General features: G+C 42.3%; 1 protein-coding gene across 2 annotated transcripts in view; it reads right to left on the bottom strand.

Annotated features, from left to right (window-relative positions):
• The window catches only part of PMCH (pro-melanin concentrating hormone), a 64,362-nt gene extending 49,084 nt beyond the window's left edge, over positions 1–15,278 (bottom strand). Inside the window, exon 1 of one of the 2 annotated variants that reach the window (XM_077472202.1) lies at positions 15,154–15,278. The gene's annotated coding sequence lies outside the window, so the exon portion shown is untranslated. Of the gene's footprint in view, positions 1–8,844; positions 9,033–15,153 lie in introns of those variants that run through there. The other variant, XM_077472203.1, reaches the window with a different exon arrangement.
• Between the last annotated feature and the right edge of the window lie 1,865 nt (positions 15,279–17,143).

Raw genomic sequence — 17,143 nt, 5'->3', positions numbered from 1 at the left:
CAAATTGTACAAACCAAATACTTTAAGCTGCATTCACACCTTTTTTGCCGTGTTTTTTGCCATGATTTTGCTGCGATTTTGTATAGGTCAAAAGGTCACCAATGTAAAAAGCAGAAAAACGCCTTTAATCTGCCCAAAAAGAAGCTCATGCACTTTTTTGAGCTTCAGGCGTTTTGCTTCAGGTGACAGAACAAATGTGAACAGGGGCCATTTAAATAAATGGGATTTTGCTTGTTGGGTGTTTTTGATCTTTTGAGATGAGCGCTTTATGAGCTGAAAACTGTCAGGTGTGAATGGGCCCTTAATCATAAAGTACTCTGTCAATCATAAAGTGCTCCAGTGCTCGCCTTCACCTTGATGGGCCACACCACCACATATTAGAACTCATCAGACAAAGTTGACCCCCTGTTAGCCCCTGTACACACGGTTGGTCATTCTGCCAACCAAATCCATTGGATTTTGTCCGACGGATTTTGTCCGACAGATTTTGTCCGACGGATTGTGTCTGAAACTGTTGCATACGCACGGTCGGACCAAGTTGTCTGAAAATCCAATCGTTCAGAACGTGATGACATTATTTTGTTACGACGGGACTACGTTCACGCTAGTAGCCAATAGCTTTGGTGTAGGAATTTGATCTGAGAATGGTGGCACTTTGTCTGATCAAAATTCTCTACACATGATCGGAGTATGTCCGATTGAACCAGTTTGTCGGAAAATATTTCCAACAAGTTGGAAAATTGGGTCCGACGGATATTCTGACGGAAACAGTCCAATGCATACCACACACAGTCGGATTATCCTACAACACGATCCGATAGGACACATTCCGACGGATTCTCCGACCGTGTGTACAAGGGCTTAGAGTGGGTCAATCAGCGCTTTCCCCCAAGGTGTTAACCATCCAAGATAATACCACTTCTTCCTCACAACTCCATCAGGGATATCATAAAATCAGAGGAAAAAGGCTCTTTTTAGGTAAGCGACTAGTATTTACAGACATAAAATCCATAAGCTATTGTGCTCACATTTAATTGAGCATCCTGCCCTGCACCTGGGTTGTGTAGCATTTTGTCATGCAAGATCGGTTCCACTATAGTAAGTGCGAGCCCTGTTTGTTCTCCCGATCACACGGGTTTCTCTCCACATCCAGATGATATGCATTCCTTCCTGTAACTGCGCCTCGATGTACGTTTCTTTGTGCTAACGTCATCAGGAAGTGATATGGAGGCTATAGTGGCATCATGACGTACACAAATCTATGATAGCTGTGAACCCCAACCTTATATCTACCCAGAGGTGGCTCCCTCACAGTAAATGCATTTAAAGTGGACCTGAACTCAAAAATATCAAGATTTGCATTTTCATTGGAAGTGTAATTTGTGCCAAGCATTACCTTAAAAATTTACATTTTGTCTTGAATTTTTTCTGAAAAATAGCAGTTTGCTTCCTGATATGTGAGTGTGCCTAGTCACAAGAAAAAACAGGGTGCTCAATTCCGATTTTCTAAAGTTCACCAAAAATGTCATAGGGCACACTGGCTCTGCTTCAGCAGCACTTTGTAAAATGGGTACCACCCTCAGAAAAAAGGTAAAGGACCAGGGCTGAGACTCCACAATCATACAAACCAATGAGAGTGCTAAACAAACATCCAAGGTAATTTAATGATAACTTTAATTCATAGTGCGTTTTGGGGGCCAAACACTCTCCATTCACCAGGGCTACAAAACAAGTAAAAAATCAGAAACCTGCAAATACAAGGTCAAAATATTAACTACCCTCCGCCCCGCTTATATTCAAATAATGGGCAGGTGGGTGGATGTTATATGGCCTTCCCAGGATCGTGTCTCACACACGTGTCACATGCTGCACTGCGGTGTAATCTGTCACCTGCTGTGTTCTGTGGATGACAGACCAGTGTACCGGACCGCTGCCAGTACTATGTGAACGCTGTGCCCAATGATAACAGATCATATGGTAATTGTATACATTAACCACTTACAGACCGGACCATTTTGCTGGTCAAAGACCAGACTACTTTTTGCGATTCGGCACTGCGTCGCTTTAACTGCGACGTGGCTCCCAAACAAAATTGACGTCCTTTTTTCCCCACAAATAGAGCTTTCTTTTGGTGGTATTTGATCACCCCTGCGGTTTTTATTTTTTGCGCTATAAACAAAAATAGCGTGACAATTTTGAAAAAAACACATTATTTTTTACTTTTTGTTATAATAAATATCCCCCAAAAATATATAAAAAAACATTTTTTTCCCTCAGTTTAGGCCGATACGAATTCTTCTACATATTTTTGGTAAAAAAAATCGCAATAAGCGATTATTGATTGGTTTGCGCAAAAGTTATAGCGTTTACAAAATAGGGATAGTTTTATGGCATTTTTATTAATAATTTTTTTTTTTTTTTTACTAGTAATGGCGGCGATCAGCGATTTTTATTGTGACTGCAACATTGTGGCGGACACATCGGACATTTTTGACACATTTTTTGGGACCATTGTCATTTATACAGTAATCACTGCTATATAAATGCAGTGATTCCTGTGTAAATGACACTTGCAGTGAAGGGGTTAACCAGTGGGTGGCAGTGTAGGGGTTAAGTGTTCCTAGGGGTGTGTTACTAACTGTGGGGGGTTGGGCTTTCATTTAGTGAACACTGATCTCTGCTCCAATCACATGGAGCAGAGATCAGCGTCACTAGTTGCTGGGCAGAATGGAGAAATGCTGTTTACACAGCATTTCCGCCATTCAGCCGTCCCGCGAGACGATCGCGGGTATGTCCGCGGCGATCGAGTCCGCGGGACACGCGACAGGACTCACGGGGGTCCCGACCGGCACGCGAGCGCGCTGCCGCCGGTGTGCTCGCGATGGCAGGGCGGCATTGAAGATTGGAAGTACCTGTACGCCAATATGCCTGCCCGTGCCATTCTGCCGACGTACATTGGCATGCGCTGGTCGGGAACCGATTAAATGGATTCCATTTATGGCATTCATTGTGTATTTTTGTGTTGATCTCTGTGATTAAACACAATGATCACACAATACAGACAGAGCCAATCGCAGCTCATCTGTACCATGGGATTAGCTGTTCTACAACAACGTCTGTGGCAGAGACTTGTTCCTAATTAAGCACCTTGTTGGCTGCTAGGCCTTGTGAGAGAAGGACTGTCCAACTTGAGTGATCATCCAGTTGCGAATGGCTATTCTCTGGATATAGTCAAAGTAAGAAAGTTGTTCAATACATGACTTTGTCGGACCGTTTTGTCGGATATTCCGACTGTGTGTGGTCTCCATCGGACTGTTTCCGTCGGAGTGTCCGACGGACCAAGTTCTCCGACTTTTTGGTAAAATTTTCCGACAAAATGCTCTGATCAGACATACTCCGATCATGTGTAGAGAATTCCAATTGGACAAAGTGCCACGCATGCTCAGATCAAATTCCTACACCAAAGCTATTGGCTACTAGCATGAACGTAGTCCCGTTGTAACGAAATAACGTCATCACGTCGGATTGTCCGACAACTTAGTCCGACCGTGTGTATGCAACAGTTTCGGTCAAAATCCGACAGACAAAATCCGACGGATTTGGTTGTCGAAATCTTTGACTGTGTGTACAAGGGCTAAGAGTACCTGAACTTCCTTTCCAACCCTCTGATCCCATTTTAAGAGACTGTTTATTATCTACGTTCTGCAAATAAAATCCCTTTAAGTGGATCTGTTGTCAGTCTCTCGATTTACTGGGCCATCTACCACGGGACACCCCTAGACGTGAAGTGAGGAGAAAAGAAGGTAAGGGTAAGCCCAAATCTAACCAGCAGTTCCTTTGGGGGGTTAGTGCTACACACATAATGTCCCTTATGTGTCCATAGTGTCCCTTATCACCACCACATCAGTTTTATAATGACACTGTACTATACTGGTGACAGAATGTAAAATAAATTGTGAAAAAAGTACTTTAAACTTCTTAATTTTCCCAAAAAATTGTGACAAAAAAATAACAACTTAAAAAAACTTACCATACCTCTTACTCAATATCAAAGCCCCTGTACACACGGTCGGAGATTTCGACAACCAAATCCGTCGGATTTTGTCCGTCAGATTTTGTCCGTCGGATCTTGTCCGAAACTGTTGCCGAAAAATCCGATCTTTCAGAACGTGATGACGTAATTTCGTTACGATGGGACTACATTCAGGTTAGTAGCCAATAGCTTTGATGTAGGAATTAGATCTGAGCATGCGTGGCACTTGGTCCGATCAAAATTCTCTACACATGATCGGAGTATGTCCGATCGGACCAGTTTGTCGGAAAATATTTCCAACAAGTTGGAAAATTGGGTCCGACGGATATTCCGACGGAATCAGTCCGATGCATACCACACGCAGTCGGATTATCCGACAACGCGGTCCGATAGTACACATTCCGACGGATTCTCCGACCGTGTGTACAAGGGCTTAGTCTGTTTGTGTTCCAAAAAGGGGTTAGACTGATCGATAGCTTGTGTACTTATCTACAGACTAAATAATATACACTGAATTTTGTTTTACCAAAGAAAAGTAGCACTATACATTTTGCCCTAAATTTATAAAGAAAGATTATTTATTTGCAATTTTTTTTATAGTAATGAAGAAAAAAATAAAAAAATAATATATATATATTTAATTTGCGTACAGTGTCATCAAAGTGTCATGCAATTGTCATTCAAAGTGTGACAGTGCTGAAAGCTAAAAATTGGCCTGGGCAGGAAAGGGGTGCAAGTATTGTTAAGCAGTAGTCAAAAAGATAATTAAAAAGACAAATAAAAAAAAAATGCATATCAAACACAAGGGGTATATAGCATATCCATTCATTTGTAATATCTGATTCTAGTAAATAGCAGATGTACATATAAGTAAGATATTATTATCTTTAAGTCTGCTGTTAATAGGATCCAGATATTACATACAAATGGGTACATTCATCATATTTTCATTAACTTCATTATATATATATTTATATTTTGCCTTTATTATTTTTTTATTTATATTATCATTTTGTTTATAATTTTGTCCTTGTAGTTTCTGATTTGTGACCTTTTCATACGTATGTTTTTTGTAGCCTTGATGAATAGGGACTGTTTGGCCCCCAAAATGCATTGGCTCTATTTTGCTATAAATCAATTTTATCATTAAATTAATTTGGACTCTTGGATGTTTGTTTGGCTCTTTTATTGTATTATATGTATGTGAGATCAAAGCTAGGCTGCCTATAACTGATCGATTTCAGAAGATGCAGTGATTTCACAACTGTTCTGCTCACTGTCCATGTTGGAAGCTCTGACATGAGGAAGTAAAGCTCTGCCTCTAAATACAAACAAACATTCCTAGCTCACTTACCAGCTAACCTGCAAAAAACAAAATTGACTATGTCTAACAGTTCACGTTAAAAACAAGAGGTTTAGTCGCACACATTGGCAAATATATGTGTGGCCATGTCAAGGCACCCCAGTGTACTGCGGCCCTAGCTCTATAATTTTCGATTTGTAACACTTATATAATAATCAATAGATTAAGGGCAGGATTGCCTGGAGGTTTCCTACCCCTTCTTTAAGGTACAGGGACACACAGGACACTCAGCAAGTACACAATGGCGGCTGAAGGTATCCAGTGTATCCCCACACCAATTTACCAACTGCACAAACAGTATATCTAGCATTTGCAGTATGGAGCACATGGAAGGACAATGCACATCAAAAACAAACAAAAATTCCCAGCTCACTTACCAGCTAGCCTGCAACAAAACCAAACTGACCCTGTTTAACAGAAGCTTTGCCTCTACCAAGATTGCCACCTCCTTTTACAGACACACGCAACGCAAGACTAAGATGTGGTAAGTCAATATTGGTCACCAATCCTTTGACCTTTATCTGCCTTTTTTTATGGGCACAGCTTCCTCAGTTCAATTCCCTATTAAAGCTGAACCCTAGTCAGCAGATTAAAGTATTACAAAACTTTTTTATTTTAATTTTGGATGGAGTGGAGAGGGATTAGAACATCTGTCAGTTTTTTTTGGCTGTTTGTGCCCCTGTTAAGGACAGTCACCCTCTCTATTGGTTCTGTTTACCATTATTGAAAGTGAAACTAAAAGAAATTACCCAAATTTGGTGTTGTCCCCAGAATAATAAGAGAGGGGAAATCTTCTAATGGGTACACTAGTTCTGGTGACCTGGGAGTCCCCAAGAAATTCCCTTGATTTACAGGGATTTCCTCTTACTTCCTGTTTGGCTATGAGACGGGAACTGAAGGGAAATCTCCGCAAGGCGACAAATGTAAAAAACAAAACAAACAAAAAAAAAGCTGACAGGGGTTATAACGCTTTCTTGAGCTATACAAAATAAAAAAAAGTTTGCCTATAGTTCCACTTTAATATCCCATTTAGGTAACTCTCATTCCACTGTCCATATTATGAGGCTCTAATGGTTGTTAAATCTAGAGGGCATTTAATAGAAGGAATTAATAATAATAAACATTATTTTATACAGCAAATTTAAAGGTACAGTTTTAAAGTGCCCTGTCCCTATAGAGTGTAGATGTGTGAAGGACACACAGTAAACCAAGAATTAGAGGGGCAAAGTTTATGGGGGGCGGGGAGTAGGGTGGTAAAAGTTGAGACTGATAATAAGGTGGCAAATCCATATAGAACCTCAAAGGTAAGCTTGAGGATCTCAAAGTCAATCCAAAACCTGACAGGTGACTAGTGAAAGGCCCAAAGGATAGAATTAATATGACTATTTATGCTAGACCTAGTCAGGATTCTGGGAGACAAATTTTGGACATACTGTAGTTCGTTAAAGTGAAGCTCCTTACTCAAGCAAGTAGATCAGGGATATGCAATTAGTGAACCTCCAGCTGTTGCCAGACTACAAGTCCCATCATGTCTCTGCCTCTGGGTGTCATACTTGTGGCTGTCAGAGTCTCGCTATGCCTCATGGGACTTGTAGTTCTGCAACAGCTGGAGGTCCACTAATTGCATATCCCTGAAGTAGATCATTACAGTAATAAGGTTAGGAGAGCACAAATGTATTGATTAGCTTTTCCGCCACAGTGCATGATAACATACGGCATAGTGGAGCAATGATTCTCAAGTCGAAAGATGTTTTGACAACAAATCATAAGCTAATGTCCAAAGCCACGTCATGCACAGTCAAGTAGTCATGTGGCTGTCCCCTTACCAGCATCATCATGTACAATATAAGACCTGTAGGGATTTTTATCAGCTGACTGGAGTTTAGATTTCACAATAACAAAATACATTGTGCTGGAGCCTGGAGTCCTATTGCAACAGTTCAGCTGCAGGACACACTCATATATAATGTCTCATATAGAATCCATTATGTATAGTATATCCCTAGCGACACTGAAGAGCATGACACTAGAACAATAAGATTTTTTCTAATACATCTCCAACTCTTGTGATATAGAGGGGTTTCTCCTTTTATCTTATGGCTCCCACAAAACAAAAAATAATGATACAAAATAAAAAAGAAAATGACAAAATCTCTGTCCTGCCCCAATCTAGCCACTTTTGTCTATAGCAGTTCTCTGCCATCCTCCGTAGACAAGCTCGTCCTCTTCACTACTCACAGAATCAGGCCCGACCCCTACAACCTTGGCAAACAGATGACACCAGAAGTCTCAAAAAACATAGCCACGCTCTTGAGCGCCTGTGGCGTAAGACTAATGGCCTGTACACACGAACCGAAAGTTGGACGAGAAATACCACTTTTTACACGATCGTGTGATAATTGGATTGTTGGTACAGAGCTATTGAGGGCCCATCATGACAATTCATCCGATATTATTCCATCAGACAAGCACAAAAATGTTTGTTTAATCAGTATAGATGTCGTCCGAAAATACAGTACAAATACATTACAACACATGACATCGCTTCTGATTTTTTTTCTGTAATACAAGAATTTTCGTGACCTATTCAATTTCTACTTACGACTATTAAGTCGTTTGATATGAGGATCGTGTGTACGGGCCATTAGTCTCAGAAAGTCTTCAACCAATATAAATCTACCCTCCAAAAATGTATTCCTGCCTCCTCACTGCCAAACAGACCTAACACCTGCCTAACTATCTGCCCCTGCATCCTGTTCGCCTGCAAATGCTATGGTCAAACAATAAATAAAAAAAATCAATGAATCCACCAGCCTGAAAAATGTACTAAATTAACCACCAGCTGTTTTGTCCTTAGGACAAGATACCTGCCCTATTGAAGCAAGGAACTATATGTGAACACAGAGCACTGTAAATACCACCACCCCAAACCATCAGTGCCCCTTCTCCAGATGAAAGTAGCGCATGTAACTCCCAATAAAGATGTTTTCTTGGTATTAGAACCTCCAAATTGCCTTATTGTTAAAGTATCATGTAGCCATATAAAGATATTAGCATAGTTCTCTCTACAATGGGAAATAAGTTGATACAATAAGGCCTAAATAATGTAGATTATTTTCTTGAACATGGGAGCAAATAGCCACACCAGCCCCTATTTGAAATGCCAGTCATTAAAGACAAATAGTGCTGCAAATTCAGAGACTCAGATTATTGCAGTCCCCTTTGATTAAGCATATATTTCACATGAATTGCCACATAATGGATCCAGTATATTAGCCAGAGACCTGCGTTTCTGAGTGTGACTAGGCAGTAATCAGGGCCAACAGTGTGCATAAAGAGTTATATGTACCTCACAAATCTCACAAGTCACAAATTCCAACACACTCCACAAAAGGAACAGATGAAGGACAGGAGGGGTTCAAACAAAGCTACCCATCTGGGCTCTTACCGCTCGTATCGATCACCACCTCAGCCAAAGTAGGTTTCTGTTTCTATGGTCTCTCCACGTGGAGGCCATTTGGAATGAACTGTGATAGCTCTAGATTGCATGTTGGTAATGGCCGCTGGCTGTTCAAGTCTCAGGTGTATATTCCGGAGATGCTTCCTGGGGATATTCGGTCACATGACTTGCCATATGATGTCTGGAACACAGCTTTAGTTGTTGCGGGGTAGGCTATTTCATGCGCCACTCTTTAGATGTTGAAGATTGTAAATGGAAAAACCCTTACATTTCTGGATAAGAGGACACAATTGAGCTCAGTGTCGTGCTCTGCATCGAGTATGTCAACATGTTTCATGCACATCAGTGTACTTCGTCAGTACAATAGACACAAGCAAGCCTTATATAGGGAATACTGTACAATCAGTTTAGCTTGTCATATTAAATACTCATTGCCATCTTATAGTAACACTGCTAACTACATGATACATGATAAATTAACAATAAGGCAATTTGGAGGTTCCAATACCAAGAAGGCATCTTTATCAGGAGTTACATGCACTACCTTCATCTGCAGAAGGGAGACTAATGGTTTGGGGTGGTGGTATTTACAGTGCTCTGTGTCTTTTTATTACAATAATGTTATTGCTAAGTGCAGAATGTTTTTATCATTGTGGCTGGGTATAGTGAGAGGTGTAGTTCTATATAGAACATAGTGTTGCCTTTTATATTTCCCTATCATTGGGTGTGCATCTTTTTCATCCATAAAGTCTAATTAATTTCATCATAACGCTGTGGTTGACCCTTCCCTTGTCTGGCGTTCCCAGGACAATTTCTATTTTTTTTGTCCCATTTAGTTTTATTTTCAAATGCTGCGGTCACCCTCTGGCTCTATCCTACTCTCTCTAACTCAGATCTTCAATCTTTCCCTCTCTTCTGGCAAAATTTTGTGTGGCCACCATTATTTTCCAGCACTGCCTTAACTCTCTTGGGCATGGAGTTCACCAGAGCTTCACAGGTTGCCACTGGAGTCCTCTTCTGCTCCTCCATGATGACATCACAGAGCTGGTGGATGTTAGAGACCTTGCACTCCACAACCTTCCATTTGATGATGCCCCACAGATGCTCAATAAGGTTTAGGTCTGGGGACATGCTTGGCCAGTTTATCACCTTTATCCTCAGCTTCTTTAGCAAGGCAATGGTCATCTTGGAGGTGTGTTTGGGGTTGTTATCATGTTGAAATACTGCCCTGTGGCTCAGTCTCCGAAGGGGGGGGGGGTCATGCTCTGCTTCAGTATGTCACAGTACATGTTGGCATTCATGGTTCCCTCAATGAACTGTAGCTCCCCAGTGCTGGTAGCACTCATGAAGCCCCAGACCATGACACTCCCACCACCACGCTTGACTGTAGACAAGACACACTTGTCTTTGTACTCCTCACCTGGTTGCCGCCAAACGTTTGACACCATCTGAACCAAATAAGTTTATCTTGGTCTCATCAGACCACGGGACGTGGTTCTAGTAATCCATGTCCTTACTCTGCTCGCCTTCAGAAAACCATTTGCGGGCTTTCTTGTGCATCATCTTTAGAAGAGGCTTCCTTCTGGGACGACAGCTATGTAAAACAATTGAATGCAGCATGCAGTGTATGGTCTGAGCACTGAGAGGCTGACCCTCCACCCCTTCAACCTCTGCAGCAATGTTGGCAGCACTCATACGTCTATTTCCCAAAGACAACCTCTGGATATGACACTGAGCACATGCACTCAACTTCTTTGGTCGACCATGGCGAGGCCTGTTCTGAGTAGAACCTGTCCTGTTAAACCGCTGTATGGTCTTGGCCACCATGCTTCAGCTCAGTTTCAGGGACTTGGCAATCTTTTTATAGCCTAGGCCATGTTTATGTAGAGTAACAATTATTTTTTTCAGATCCTCAGAGAGTTCTTTGCCATGAGGTGCCATGTTGAACTTCCAGTGAACAGTATGAGAGCGTGAGAACGAAAACACTGAATTTAACACAACTGCTCCCCATTCACACCTGAGACCTTGTAACACTAACAAGTCTAATTGGGCCCAATCTGGAAATTTTCACTTAGGGGTGTACTCACTTTTGTTGCCAGTGGTTTAAAAATTAATGTCTGTGTGTTGAGTTATTTTGAGAGGACGACAAATTTCCATTGTTATACAAGCCGTACACTCACTACTTTACATAATAAGAATAACATATTACAGAATAAAATATTTACAAAAATGTGAGGGGTGTACTCACTTTTGTGAGATACTGTATGTATGTATATATATATATATATATATATATATATATATATATATATATGCACTTGATATTTAAAAGTTACATGCACTTGATATTCCTCAAACGTATAAAGTTACATGCACTTGATATTTACACAAAGTTACGTGCACTTGATATTTACAGCCACTTCACTCAAAAAGGGACAACGCATTTACAGTAGCTTTCTCCCAAGAGCGGCCTTTCATCACCCTGTCTGGTCAGGTACCAACCACAGCAAACGTGTATGCAAAGTATAAAGCATGCAATATGCATTACCAGGACTTACTGTGCTGCTTTAGTAATGTAATGTATTTATAGCAAACTTTACTTGGATAAAGCAACAAATTGTTTACTTATCCTGGTATTGCACTATAGCGTGCTTCTTTTTTGCATTTATGGGGTTCCCTGTGGTTGGTACTGAACTACCGGTAAGCTACTATACCTGCTGTGTTGATTTTTGAGTGAAGTGGTTGTAAAAATCCAGCAGATGACAAGCGCAGGTGACCTCATAAGTTTAAGGCGTCAATTTTTTTGGTAAGCAAATGGTATGTAGTTGTATGTAAATGTATGTTTTATGCACCAAAATGCACTTTCGCCTAAGTAGACAAAAAAACCTTGCACCGGCCCTGGTTCTAGGTGTTATCCCAGACTCTGAGCTATTCTTTGGGACAACATCCAATCACTGTTCAAAGCTTGCCCCCTTAACTTCTGCAACATCTCCAAGATATACCCCTTCCTAATCAATAACACCACAAAGCTTCTAATTCTAATTCACTCCCTGGTCATCTTTTGCCTACTGTAACTCCCTTCTCATTGGCTTACCATTACATAGGCTAATCCCCCTTCAGGCCATCATGTAAGCTGCCACTAGACTCATACATCTTACCAACCTCTCAGTGTCTGCTACCTCTTTCTGCCAATCCCTCCATTGGCTGCCACTCAACCAACAAATTAAATTCAAGATACTAACAACAACTTACAAACCATCCAAAACTCTGTCCCCAGCTATATCCTTGTTTCAAAATACCAGACCTCGTGCTTTCTAGCTGCCTTGTCACCTCCTCCCATGCTCGCCTCCAGGACTTCTCCAGAGCCTCTCCCATCCTCTGAAACTCTATACCCCAATCTGTCTGACTATTTCCTACCCTATCCACTTTCAGACGATCCCTGAAAACACACCGCTTCAGAGAGGTCTATCCCGCCCCCACCTTACAACTGTACATTAAGTTTCTACATCAGTCCATATCTCCCACAGTTATTACCTTTTGTATCTCTTGACCCTCCCTCTTAGATTGTAAGCTCTAACAAGCAAGGCCCTCTAATTCGTACTGTATTAAATTGTATTGTAATTGTACTGTCTGCACTTATGTTGTAAAGCACTGCATGAATTTCTTGCACTAAATAAATCCTATATAATAATAATAATAATAATAAAAACAAAAGTAACAATTGGTTCATCTTGTAAATTTATATCAATACTGTAATGGCATTGCAAAAAGACTATAATGTCAGCCCAATGATTGCATGGAATCCTATCTGCGACATATATACCTTTTGCATATTTATTAGTTTTCTATGTTCCTGAAAAACTTCTAACATTTTGTTATTCTTGGTCTCTGTAGATTGTTCTTTCCCCTTCGGACTTACAAATAGTGCTGGACATGTTGTCTGACCCTCCATTCTTCTAGATAAGACTTCCTTAATATGGCCAGTAAAGCAGTATTTCTTATGCCGCGTACACACGATCGAATTGTCTGGCGAAATTGGTCCGGAAAACAATCCGGCAAACAATCTGGCAGACTTTATAGCTAACAGACTTGGCCACACACGGATGCTCCGATTTCTGATTTGTAACGCGATGACGTACAGCACGTACAACGGGACTAGAAAAAGGAAGTTCAATAGCCAGTAGCCAATAGCTTCCTTCTCGTTACTTGCTTCAGAGCATGCGTCATTCTTAGTCCACCGGACTAGCACACTGACAAATGGATTGTCCGCTGAAAGCCAAGTCTGGCAGACAAATTTTGAGTCAAAACTACTTTCTAAGTCTGCCGGACTTTACGATGAAAAAGTTAGCTGGAGCCCACACACTATCGAATTGTCCGAATTGTACTGTGGTCCGACGGACCTAGTCCGCCGGACAATTCGATCGTGTGTACGCGGCATTACAGCTATTATGTCTGGGAGAAGGATCTCAGATGTCCAAGTGTCAAGCTGTAAACTAACTTAAAGCGGGAGTCCGCCGGGACTCCGTGTTTTTTTTTTTCTTTTTAAAAGCCAGCAGCTACAAATACTGCAGCTGCTGACTTTTAAAATAGTGACACTTACCTGTCCAGCGCGCCCGCGATGTCGGCACCCGAAGCCGATCTCTAGATCGTCTTGTCGGGTGCTGCCGCCACCATCTTTGGTATGGGAATCAGGAAATGGAGCCTTTCGGCTTCATTTCCCGGTTCCCTACTGCGCATGCGCGAATCGCGCTGCGCAATAAGGATGGTCCCCGCTGCCTCTGGGATCTGTGTGTCTCCCAGCAGGCAGCGGGGCACGTGCGAAAAGGGGCGGGCACTTGCGGAAAGGGGCGTAATCTACGCCCCTTTCCGCAGAGAGCTATCCCGGAAGTGGGTGCAGAATACCTGTACTGTACAGGTATCTGCACCCCCCTCCCCCCTGAAAGGTGCCAATTGTGGCGCCGGAGGGGGGGAGGGTTCCGATGAGCGGAGGTCCACTTTAGGGTGGACCTCCGCTTTATTGCTTCCATTTACAAACAGGGTAGCTCTAATCACCTCTTCTTAAACATTACATACTTAAATGGAGTATATCTTTAAGTACTACCTTTTTTATTAGCTGTTCCATGTGAGGTAATAAAATCCCCTTTAATATTGAGAATGTAGCCTGTTAGTGGCTCTTGTGGATTGGAATTACCCATGATTAGGGTTTGGAAGAAGGTTCTGACAGGAAACGGGAGTTTCAGATCCTTTATGCAAGAAATGATGCTGAAAAAACATACAGCCTGGCTCAAGTGTGTTAAAATGTCTTTTAAGAATATGACATTGCCTAACCATAAATGATCTGGTTGGTGATCCACTAAACAGCCATGTAATTGAGTTCTGTTATATTAAAACATTGGTAATTGGATGTTTTTTTTTGAATTTCTGACCCTAAATCGTTTTCAATTATTTTTATATGCTGCACAGCATAAAACACTCATCGTCCATAGTTAGAATTATGTCCTTGGGATATGGGACGATTCTGTGGGAACCCCCTCACCCCTTTAGAAAAAATGCAGGCATCTTTCCATCATCTTTTATACATCATTATGTTTAATTTATATAGGCGTACACAGCAATGCAGAAAAAGATACGTTTTGCAAAAATGTTTAACCGCTAGATTTACAGTAAGTGAAGTGTACTACATAAAAGTTATTTTAAATAGTTTTCATATACATAAAAGGGAGCCAGTAGTAATATTGCATTACTATTTTTTTTAAATAAAGGAATAGGACACATTGGAGGGGATTTACTAAAACTGGTGCACACAGAATCTGTTGCAGCTGTACATGGCAGGCAATCAGCTTCTAACTTCAACTAAGCTTTGACAATAAAACCTGGAAGCTGATTGTTTTCTATGCAGAACTGCACCAGATTTTGCACAATCCACCTTTAGTAAATCTCCCCCATTATGACAGACGTGGTGTCAGACCCTGGCCACCATTTGCCAATTTCTGAAAAATGGCTGGTCAGACTCACACCACGCTGGCACTGATACACGACGATTACACTTTCAGCCTCCCCCTGCACAACGATTTTCCAGTTTGCGGGACCACAACCTAAGTGACAGCAGACTGAGAGTGATTGTCACTGGGTTTGGTTATTAACTTGCTAATCCCCAAATTATCTGCCACCAGATAGTTTGTTGTAAATATCAAACGTTCACAATAACAATTATGACTTTTAATGAGGAGCTCCAGGCTCCTTCAGAAAAAATTAAAAATCCGCAGCTACAAAGACCGTATTTATTGGGATACTAACCTGTCCATGAATCCAGCAGTCTCTTTACCCCAGCTGATTTTTCAGTCATCTCTCGGGTGCTTCCATCGCCATTTCTTGTAGGGGAAATGTGTAGTGGAGCTTTGTAGCTTCACAGCTGGCTCCCTACTGCGCATACGGGAAGGGTGCTGTGCTTTTTTTTTCTTCATGTAAATATCTTTATTTGAATGTTATCAAAACTACAAGAAGTGCAATAAGTACAGCAATTCTAATCTAAAAAGCTCAGGGAAATTCATTCCTTGAGGGTAGATAACTTGGTCAACAGGTACAGTTTAAAGTAGTTCTAAAGCCTGAAGGTTTTCCACCTGATAAAAAAGCTTAACAGAAGGATCAGGCTGCCATTTTATGATTAGCAATTGATAATCAGTTTTTACATTTATAGAGTTTTCCACTACTGGCTCTTTTTTCTGAAAATGGCAGCACCATGGCTCTGTTGTTCCAATATTTAGATTCATTAACCCGCAGGAGGTATGCAGATAAGAATTTTTAATTTTTTGTATGTGCATACAGGCTCTGGCTTAGAAAACATTCAGACCCATGGGTCAGCGTTACAGCTAGGTAAAAAGCATTTTTAGAATGTTAGCAATGATATCTCCCGCATATCTATCATGAAATAATTCATTTAACACCTTGGCCGCAATTATACAAGTCATGTTCCAGAACATGGACATAGGCTGCCTCACCTCAGGCAGGTGCTGGTGCAGGTGGACAGCTCAAACTCAGCTCTTCCTCCTTCACTCTGAATGCTGGGGCCTCGCCTTGGCCTCATGACAGGACATCACTGGTTCACAGAGGCCAGGCAGCAGGCAAGTCTAGCAACCAGTGCAGCGGGCAGCAGACAGGTGCAATAAGAGAATCTATGAAGTTAGGGCAGCACTGCTGCTGCTGAATGTAACAGTAAGTGACTGCCACTGCCTCAGAGCTCCCCTTTGAGGCAGCTTGCGGCTCCTGGGTGCAATCGCATCACTAGGGTTGGTGTCACCTGGTACAGGAAAATTTTGTGTCACCCTCCTATTTCTGGGCCAGCAGCCCAGCATTGGAGCTCATTGGCGTATGATCTGGCTGTCAATAAGGCCTATAAGATAGAAGGTTAGACACTTTCCAGTGGCTCAGTCCCTAGGAGCAATAATGGATAATGACCGACAGGCCCTCTTACCAGATCCAGCAAAACAGCAGCAGTGATCCCTCCGGTTGGACGTTCACTCACTCTGGGTTGCTGACTTTGCTCAGTATTGTAGCATGTCTGTACCCTAGCAGTGGCTCAGTCTCTCTCTCTCTGGTGGTGCTGGCAGCAGCATGGCCCTCTCTCTGGTGGTGCTGGGCAGCAGCATGGCTCTCTCTGTGGTGGTGTGGGTACAGTGTGGCTCTCTCTCGGGCTTCCCCAGCACAGTCCTCCCTTTTTCCTGTAGCAGTCTCTCAGCTTCTTCTTGGGTTCCAGGTTCTCAATCCTTCCCCCCAGCAGAGTGCATGCAAGTCTGCTGCCTCTGGACAACAATAGGGCTGCCAATCTTTCGGAGCTACATGTCCCATGATGCTCCCCTTGCCTCTTCTGATTGGCCCTCCAATGTTGCCAAACTGGGGACCAAGCTGAGTAGCGAACCAGCTGAGAGCCGCTCTCTCTTCTCAACTGCTGACAGGAGAAAGGGTGGGTTTGAATGGGGGAGATCTGCTTACAGCCCTCAGCTCGCCTCTCTCCTGTCACAGTGCGGCTGCTTATGTTCACTGGCGGACTGAGTGTGGAAATGAGCTGTCTGTCACCACGTCACTCATGTCACTCTCTGGTGGGTGTCACCCGGGTGTAGGCCGCACCCCCCCATAGGAACGCCACTGCCTGGGTGCTGTGCACCCTGGGCACCCACCCAGGATCAGCCCTGAATGTCTGTGTGTGGGCACCTTGCTCTGGGGGAAAGGGGGCACTCATTCCGCCCCCTGTTCCCCCATGCGGACACCCGTAGCTACAGGCTTATACTGA

The sequence above is a fragment of the Lithobates pipiens genome, unplaced genomic scaffold (genome assembly GCF_037356315.1).
Source record: "Lithobates pipiens isolate NorthernLeopardFrog02 unplaced genomic scaffold, aLitPip1_a1.2 Scaffold_8, whole genome shotgun sequence".
NCBI lineage: Eukaryota > Metazoa > Chordata > Amphibia > Anura > Ranidae > Lithobates > Lithobates pipiens.
The sequence above is the reverse complement of the archived record's forward strand: the minus strand, read 5'-3'. Positions and strand labels throughout refer to the sequence as shown.